This window comes from Styela clava, chromosome 13 (genome assembly GCF_964204865.1).
Source record: "Styela clava chromosome 13, kaStyClav1.hap1.2, whole genome shotgun sequence".
In the NCBI taxonomy this organism is placed as follows: Eukaryota; Metazoa; Chordata; class Ascidiacea; order Stolidobranchia; family Styelidae; genus Styela; species Styela clava.
In genome coordinates, this window is record NC_135262.1 from 7,242,892 (window position 1) to 7,253,057 (window position 10,166).

The following is a 10,166-nucleotide window of genomic DNA, read 5'->3' on the forward strand; positions in this document are numbered from 1 at the left end:
TGACTCCGACTCCGGTTTAGAAAAATATTTTTGTCAGCTGGGAACTATATTCCAGTTTATTAATCTTATTATATAAAGCTTTTTATTACTAATTATCCTCCGCTTTTTATTCCGCTAATTACGCCGGCTTGGATTTGATATTCGGCGAACACTGGCTATCACGGCGATTAATTTCCTTATCAGCCTCTTATCTTTAAAAATCTTAGATGATACGATCTGAACAGGGTGTGGCGTTGCAATTGCGAATGACTATTGCAATAGGGCAACAAGGGAAAGTGCAATTATACACACCGCTTTCAGCACGCAAGATTAAGGCCATATCAATAGGATATTAGGACCATATAAGTAGGAGAATGAGTTCAAGGGTAAGAGTCTCTCGATACAGGTAAACATACCACATACTTTACATTAACCAATAAAAGTATATATTGCAAAACTAATTTCGAAGAAAAATGTGAATAAAGTTTGTTGTATATATAAACATTGATGGATAGTAAAACGGGACGAAAATGCATTTTTATAACATGTCTCAAATTACACACAAACAAGACCATAACGTATAGCGTAACTATATGGGAACACTAACAGTTCTTACAAATACCTTCAAAAATACTAAATATTTATAACAGCTCCGCAGGCTATACCAAAATGCCATATAGAACAACAATTTAATGTTTTTAGAAATAAGATAAAATCAATGTTTTGTCGTTAAGCGATCTAATGAATCGGACAGGGCAACATTTTTAAATGTTCCCAAGGAAACTTACTGTTTATGCTACTAGTTTACCAGTCAGACTGATTTTCATTCAAAATTTTTATTATTTCATGTTACTTTTTGATCGAGTTCACTCATTATTGACCTCGCATAAGTAATATATAAACAGTCATTCCATAAACAGTCTCAGAGTTTGAAATATGGAATTATTTTCAATACAGCTGAGTTCGCACAATTTCCTAAAATATGAGGCAAGGGGTGATGGACTCGTAATAAACAATAAACTGCCGGAAAAGGGCTCCAACTTGAGAACAATATAGACTGCAATGTTGTTATGTGGACCAAGGCACAAAGGAGTTTTTGTGAACTATGCAAAGCAATATTATAGTGTAAAAGTCTAGATAAATTACCTGGATTAAAAGTTGTTTTGTGGTAGTTTGCTTGAATGATGCGGTATTTAATTATAATGCTAAATTTAATTTAAATGATGATAACTGTCCGAAACACATAAATATTTCCAAGCATTAACTCTATGCGATAGTGCCTCAAACTTGCGTATCTACATACGACTTTGAAAGAAATACCGACATACAGAGCAGAATGCCTGGCTACCATCCTTATCAGTCCGCCTCAGAAACGATATTGTGTAGCTGCGGACCACAGTCATGTTTTTATCTTGTGCGGTTAAAAGTTGGAATTTTAACTATTTTTTTTCAAGAAACTATACTGTTCTTATTGTGTAAAATAGGTGGATCGATCGTATGGCTATGCAGCAATGGGCAAAGGCTGTTCACTGACTTTCACTGCTTGTTTGCCAAAAAACGAGAGAATTGGAGAACATGGTGCGAATGAGAGAAATAACTAAATAAGAGAGAGAGTGTTGATAACAAATGGACGGTAATTATAAACTGAGATTGATCATTGCTCAGAGGCGCCATATCAAGGAACATTCTTGTTTCTCAACAAGCATCGTGATTATGGAATTGCTAATCGAATCTCGACTTGGGTTTGATATTGCACGACCTAAGCACGCGATATGATATACAGGAGCTAAAAATTGAATGAAACCTCGTTTTAAAATGTCAACTATTTTTTCCCGTTAGATGATAGAAGCCTCGCACATTTTAAATAAATATCCTATTCAACCTACAATGAAATGGTTTAAAAATCAAATCCCTATATGAACACTTCAAAACCTAAAATTTTCTACCCATGGTATCGTATACAAACTACAATTAGGTATCATATTTTCAAAAAATGCCCTCTTTTTTAGTTTTCCTCAGACAGAAAATTTGTGACTTGCTCAACAAAATTTGTGTACTGTCCATGAAAAATTCGAGAAAGTGAGAAAGTACACAGAAGCAAAGCATCGATACAAAATTCAAGCATTTCGGTCACAATATTAGTACCATGTCAAAATTAGCTAGAAATAATATGGCACAGCTTACAGCTCACTCTTTTGAAAAAACAGACAAACACCACACTGTCATTTCCAGTAACTCACTTCCAGTAAACAGGTCAATGACCAATTGACCTTTGTTTAAATCGTAGAACAATACAATGCATTTATTTTGTGTTATATTTATGCGAATAAATTTAGATTACTGGAACATTGATTTACAATAATCTACGATGGACCTTATGAAACAATGTTCGCTCTGATTAGAAAACGGCAACGGACGACCAGAACAAATAAAATTCATCAAATATCTAACATAAAAGGACTGCGATGCAGCCATGCATAAGTTACATACACCCTTAAAGCATTTCAATATGTAAATATCTCAAAATACATTCGCTAAAACTATCTTTCTACAGTAATGTGTTTGTTATTCTTATTTCTCAGCCTCGGGTCGGTTGACGCAGCTAAAACATGCATTTGAATTATCATTGAATTTACTCATAAATTTCATAATCTGGCAACTGGGTTTCGTCACGTTCTCCCGCTAACCCTGTACCCTTACTTTCTTTGCGGTAACCCCACGTGTGAAAAATGGACATATCAAATTTCTAAACTTCATAGCCCTGGGGCTACACGTTTTATGCTAAAAACAAGCTAAGCATCAACTTATGCAGCATCTAAACTATGAAGAATGGCTCATCGTAAACAGGCCTACAGAATACAATGGTTGCGGACGACTGCTAATAAAAAAGCGGGATGCATCCGCAATAAATTGCCCATATTTCCCGTGATACCCAAGAACACAACAAAGAAATTAACGGAACTTGAGATGATACAGATATATGATACCGTAAGCCTGCCTATCGCGAAGACACTCTATTGAGTTGATGATACTGTAGTCATAGAATACAGAAATACTAAATACATTTAACAAAGATGACGTAGCAGATCACGTGACGCGATGGCTGCTAGCGCGCCCCATCCAACCGCCTTTGCGACCCTAAGCCAAGTGTGTACTCGAATATCGTTTTCTAGTCTGTCGTTGTCGGCCATAATAAAATTGTATAACTTACGTGACTTATTGCTACGAAACATCACGTTCTTAAACGCTTAGTGTTAAAATAACGTAATTAAAAATAAATAATTAAACTTTGTGGCAACGGAATCAGGAAAGTATATATGATCCAAACTTTTTTTCATTAAAACTTATAAACAATTAAAAAATAATTAACAATATTAAGAAGTTGATTATAATAAATTAACTGAAATATAGTGAACTTTATTCACACATATGAAAAATGAATGTGTAACTTCACTTCCGATAAATAACATGGGAAAATACGTGAATACGATAGATGGAAGTTTACAAAAATCAAACTAAAAAAGTCTATTTTTTTTTTGATCAAAGAAAACAAAGGCTCGAACAAAAATTTAATACTATCCAAATTGTTAAAATAATAAAAATTGGATATACTAAGGTGCAATACTTGAGATGCAAAAACTTTTCTGTTTGAAACTAATATCTAAAATTCTAAGTCTTTGTTTTATCCTTCAGTCTGATTGAAACTAATTCGGACACTTCCAAATTATAAGTGAAGTTCATCTCATATTGTATAACACGACCCTCGAAGTTTTCTGTTACATAACACATTTTAAGCTTCGATTAAATAAATTCCTCATTTTCTCAATCCTTTTTTTAAGACATTTTAGGCAATTCAAAGCTTTAAACTAACGAACACCAGTCGTGGTGCTTCGTTAGGCAGGCGCTCCAAGATTTTACCCCATTATTAAACCCCGAATAGCCCCAAAACGGGGTCAGAAAACAGCAAAGGTCTCTAAAAAAACAACCTTCACTTCATCGCGTCGCCAAAAGTTATGTAACTTAAAAATTCTTCGAGGACGAACGCAGCCTATCGTAGGCTGGGCTTACGTAACGATAGCCTAAGGCATCCTGGACTCGGTGCGGAATTGGTGTGATTTTGCATATGAGGCACGCCGATCTTACTCCGATATAACTAACTGCGCATCGAGAAAATTATTATATAACGAAAGTTCAGGTGCACCCGGGTGTCACAATATAACAAACATTACTAGCTGAAAAAACGCCCTTTCGTAATAACGTTACTACTTGTTTAGTGCAACATAAAAATTTGAAAAATAACCGCAAGTCGCCTCTGAATTCCGCGTGCGGATTTGGTTTTAATTTAATCAGTGCATAATAACAATCTATTGGTCTTATATAAGTCATATTCTCTGTATGTATTTTCTCCTAGCCGGCATGAGTAAGCCAATAAATTAGGTAACAATTAATGGACTATGATAGGCTACCCATTGGGCGACATACTGATGTCATCAAAAGTTTAACTTCATTCAGATCCCAAGAAAATAAAATACAGACGAAATAATTTCAAGATGTTCTTTATAAATTGAAAAAACGGAATTTTGTTAAGAAATTTGCCAGGAAATATTCACTTTAGCCAAGTAGTACGTTCCTTGTGACCTTGTTCTACGGTCATTTTCTAGGATCTTCTGATGACTATGTACATTATTAGTCTCTGCAACACCTCTGTCAGTAATCTATATTATTTGAAGTGAGGGCTACCGGGAAACGCAAGCTTAACTTAAAAACCAGGTTTTAGGAAAATATTTCCTTCAGTTTATTATTCCGAGTACTAGAATTAAATTGAATAATCTATTTTATTTCAGGTGAAGGTTTCCGGAAAACGCAAGCTCAACCTAAAAACTAGGTTTTAGGATAATATTTCCTTCAGTTTTTATTCCGAATACTAGAATTAAAATATAAATATATTTGTAGCCTACGTTATATAATCTATTTATATGACTTATAGTCTAGCAACAGTCGCAAGTTCTTGTGTCTAATACTTTATTTGATACCAAATATCATTTCCTTATAAGCGATTTTTAATTGAAAAAACATATATTTTTTTGTCTGATTTTAGCCAAATCTACGTTTTTTTCAAATTTATTCAGAATTTAAACTCGATCTTCACTTGATCAAATTTTTATTGTTAAGGAATTTATTTAGTTACGTAAATTTCGACGACATGGTGTATTATATAAGAGCGAGTTTTACGTCACGACCTTTGAAATATTACGTAACGTGATATAGTGAAGAAATGGAGAATAACTCAAATCGTATTATTTTTTGAAAATACTAGACAACTGTTTTGGTCACCGATTAAAATACTTTTATTAAAAACACCCCTGCTTTAATGTTTAATTAATTGAGCGGTGATTAATGCACTGTTTATATTATCTGAAAAAAAAGTGTTTTTTCTTATAGTTAGGTAAATTTTACATAATCCCAAAAACAGGGGGGCAATGACTATAAAGGCCGCCCCAAATTGAAGTATAAGTTGAAAAATAGATACTCCCGTAGTATATGTATCCTGTTAGGGTTAGGCCATAATTTTATTCCGATTTTCCTTATTTTAGTTCTATTACGAGTTCGGGGACTGTCTGTGTTAGCCAAGTAAATATACCCCTTCTCATAGGTTTCAGTCCCTTTGTACAACTTGATGTAAAGTAGGCGAACAAAATTAGTTACCTTCATATTGGTACTCATACTTCTGGAGCGCCCATTTTTATCCCCCGATTTAAAAGCTTTTATTAGAAACATCTCCAATTTAATATTCACTCAATCAAGCAGTAATCAATGCACTGTTTATATTATATGAAATAAAGGGAGTTATTTCATAGTTAGGTAAATTATACAAAATCCTAAGAAAAAGGGGGCAATATGACTATAAAGACCGCGTATCGGTAGTACCGGTACGATACGCCTAAGAAAGTGGGGGAATTGGGTTTGCCGGAAAGATCGACGAACAAATAATTTTGAGATGGTCGAGCAATTCCCCTTTAATTAAAATTTAAGTTGAAAAATAGGTACTCCCGTAGAATATGTAACAGGTTAGGGTTAGGCCCAGTGATGGGATTCAATTTTTTTTGTCAGCCGGTTCCATCACAGAAGTCATATTTTTCACCCGGTTCTGTTACAAAAAGTCATTGACAGTAACCAGTAATACTAACCGGTTCGCTGATCTCATGAAATTCCGTCCGGTGCGAACCGGCTGAATCCCACCACTGGTTAGGCCATAATTTCATTCCGATTTTCCTCATTTCAGGTATATTACGTGAGTTCGGGACTGTCTGTGTTAGCCAAGTGAATATACTCCCTGTTCATAGCTTTCAGTCTCTTTATACAACTTGATGTAAAGTAAGCGAACAAAGTTAATTACCTCCATATTGGCGCATACACTTCTGAAGCGCCGATATTTGGTGAATTATCGGGTTTCATAGAACCCAAGAAGAAATTTAAACTCACCTATACTATCTAACAACAAGGCAATCACAAGAAAATTACAACACCTCTCTCTTCACGTGTTCTTTCAATATTTGTACTACATGCCTAGACAACATCCAAGTTTTCTTCAACGCTACTTTATTTCTATGTCCTATCCTTCCTTATAAACAAATAAATACATATAAATTCATTTTTGGTTACAAAATCCTGTCTCTGAACTATATCAGCGTGAACAATAAAAGAAAATTAATAGTGAACCCGCTATACGTAATATACTAACTAACTAATTCAAAATACTTTACAACGTTATATATAATAAGCAACGTTTCAAAATCGGATGGCGAAAAAATATCGGAATCAAATCTGGGTTACCGAGAAATAAGTATTACAACATTATTTATTCGAAATGGAAGCTTGATACGTTGGAATTCATTTTTTAGAAATCAAAGATGGTAGAATTCTAGGTATTTCCAATTGAGTATCAGCAAGCGTAACGCACACTGTTAAAAAATTAATATTGTTGTTTTACAAGATCACCTACTGATATTACTGAGTAGCATTTTCGGCGCTCCAGAAGTGTGTGTACCATGGGGGTGATTAATTTTATTCCTCTACTTTATATCAAGTTGTGTAGAGGGACGGAAGCCTATGCGGGCAGAGGGTATATTCACTTGGCTAACACAAACAGTCCCCGAATTCGTAATAGAACTAAAATAAGGAAAATCGGAATAAAATTATGATTCAAATTAGGTTGTGCACGAAAAAGGATTTTATCTATGCAAAGCGATTCAAAGACTTCCCATGGTGCTCTGAAAGAAAAATGATTTCAAATTGGAGAAATGAATCAATCATTCTTTTTTGTATTTTTAATATGTGTATATTACTATTTTAAAAAAATACCAAAAAATGCCAATACTTTTATTGCGAAAACGCACTATAATTAAATCAGTCATATGTTTTTACCATTGCAGTTTCTTCACGCTTCCGTGCCAAACAAATCTCTCCGAAGGTGCCACTGATATGTTGAGAGCTACCGCGGAATCTTTATGTATCTCAAAATATTTTTATAGTATATGATAGCGTTGGAGTGCAATGCGTTTTGATGTCACGCCCACCGCCATAGGAAAGTTTATATTGAAATCGTTTCAATTTTTCAAAAACAATATCTGTAATCGATGTATAGTTTTAATGATAACTTTTAAAGGGTGTTTAAACTTTATATTTACTAAACACTAAGAGCAAAAAACAAAAACATAATACGACAAATACCAAAAAGGCTAGTCAGTCGGTAATAAGAGCCATCATATCTAAATTTGAAGACGCCGTCGTTCTTAGGAAATGCAGCCAAACCCATGCGCGATTCAGCGCATTTCAAATTTCTCATATTTCAAAGAAGATAAAGCGCTTAGATTCGAATCGAATAACAAGATTAATTAATATTGAAGTACGTAATATCAAACATAAAATATCGATGAGATTAAAGTTTAATCTCGATTTTCCTATGGGCCACGCTTGTCATCGATTATTCGACGGAATTATATCTGAAATCTTGTATTCTGAGAACAACGGATGTTATCGAATGAATGATACTATAATCAGATATTGTTTGGTCAAGATTGACATATAGAAAATAAGAATATTTAAAATGTAGTAATATACATTGAGGCCATAAATGGCCGTATTAAATTGTTACAATAACGTAAATAAACATCGTTGAGTGCACCAAAAACATTACAAAATTGCCATTCGTATACCCTTCAGAAACCATCGTTTTCAGTAAATTGAAAGGCATGCGGATGAAAAACATCATTTTATTTTAATGGCGGTAGTCAGCCGAATATTTCAAGACGATAAACAAATTATTGCTTTTATGAGGATGATTAAGTTACTCACCCAATTTTCACACTAAAGCTAGTATATTTTTTAGTGAATTCTTTTCACTGATCAAATACTAGTAAAATTTTAACAGTGGTAATCTGGATATAAAATAGTCGAAAGTTCACTGTTTGATATAAAGTTATCTTATAAATATTTGAAATGCTTGAATGCCGAAATTTTTACATCATTTTTTAGATGAGATAATCTGTAATAAACCCGTGGTATTTGGATCTGAGAATTTAAAAATAAACTAAGCTGTTACATAAAGTCTATCTAATAAACAATGCCTAATACTTATTAAAGTTTCTATCATTCTGGTTGATTTCAACCAACTGAACGCAGTAAAACTTGTGTTTCAATCCGGGTATGTCAACACCTACCGTACAGATGTTGTAAAACAATGCAGATTTCATGCCAAATATGGATATCAAGCTATACGTTTATCGCACTAACTCATGTACACGTTGGAGCATTACTAGTAGCTATCTCTTCCCATGCTAGCGTCTGTTTTTCAAACAATATGATTCAAGTCGATGAATTTTTTCCTCTAAATTTCACAACATTCCATGAACCGGACGTGAACATCCTCACATATTAACAGTAAAATTCTGAGATTACCGGGATTTTAGAATCCGCCTTATTTCATTGAATCAATGTTGCGAAATGCACGTATTCATTGTAACTTTAAGGAGGAATATAGGTGTGCATATAAACCTCAAGCTGATTGGTTAAAAAGCACAAATATAATACATAAATGAGGATGTATGTAGAGCTTTCATGTCTAGTTTGCAAACACCTTGCAATATATTCTCAATGCGTGTCTGCATTCTCAGAAGAAAAACAAAGTATCTTAAACAGGGTATTACAAGTGCCTGCAAATGTGCTAAAATTACTTAACGTGGATGAAAACGATGACACTAAATAAATTCTTTTTTAAGGAATTAGCCCAAGTTCACGCAGTTGCAATATTATTAGATAAGTATCCCCTAATTTGCAAACTAAGAGGTGTGAAAGAGGTCAATTCAATTGTCAGTATCATTTGAGGTCAAAACACATTATAATGAGAATTGCTCAAATTCTCAGAACAGTATATACACGACAACACAAAATATAAACTTCTAAATCCAATTTAACGAAAGACAGTAAACAGACACGGAAAAAGTTCTTTAAACTAAACATGACATTTTGACAAGTTATCTTTAGCATGAAGGGTGTGTAAACTACTTACAGAATATATTCATTTGTTCATGTATTAGTTGAGGTGTGGCGTTACAATTCCGTTTGTTCGACCTGTGAATTTATATGAAAAATCGTTAGGAGACTCGAATAATAGACGCGAAATAACCCGACTTGAACTTGGGCTCGACTAACCACCAGAGAAACTTAAATAATCGTAAAGTACACTAATTTATTGCATCAATAAATCATAATATGATTAGGTCGCGACGAGACCGGTGTGTATGTTCTAATGTCGAATACATGATGAAATCGTATTTTGATCGTCGAATCAACGCGAAATGTGGTGTGCCATGTCGACGGGGCTCATATTTATTTCTTACGTTGTTGTTTAATAAATCTGCCATGACTCGGGGCTGCAATTGTGACTGTGCGGTACAGTGACTTGACTTACAACTAGAACTTTAAATGCTGCTGGGATTCGGATGAAAAGTTGTGATTCGACTTTAGGGCTTTTACCCAACAATGATTGGGAAAACTGCGCTTCCTTTTAACTACCGGACCAATCGCTTCAAATGTTCAGTGTCTCAACTCATTTGGTTCTAGATTACCACTAATGTTAATGACAATGGTTGTTTCCCAAAAATTTCTGGTTTCGAGTTTTGAGAATT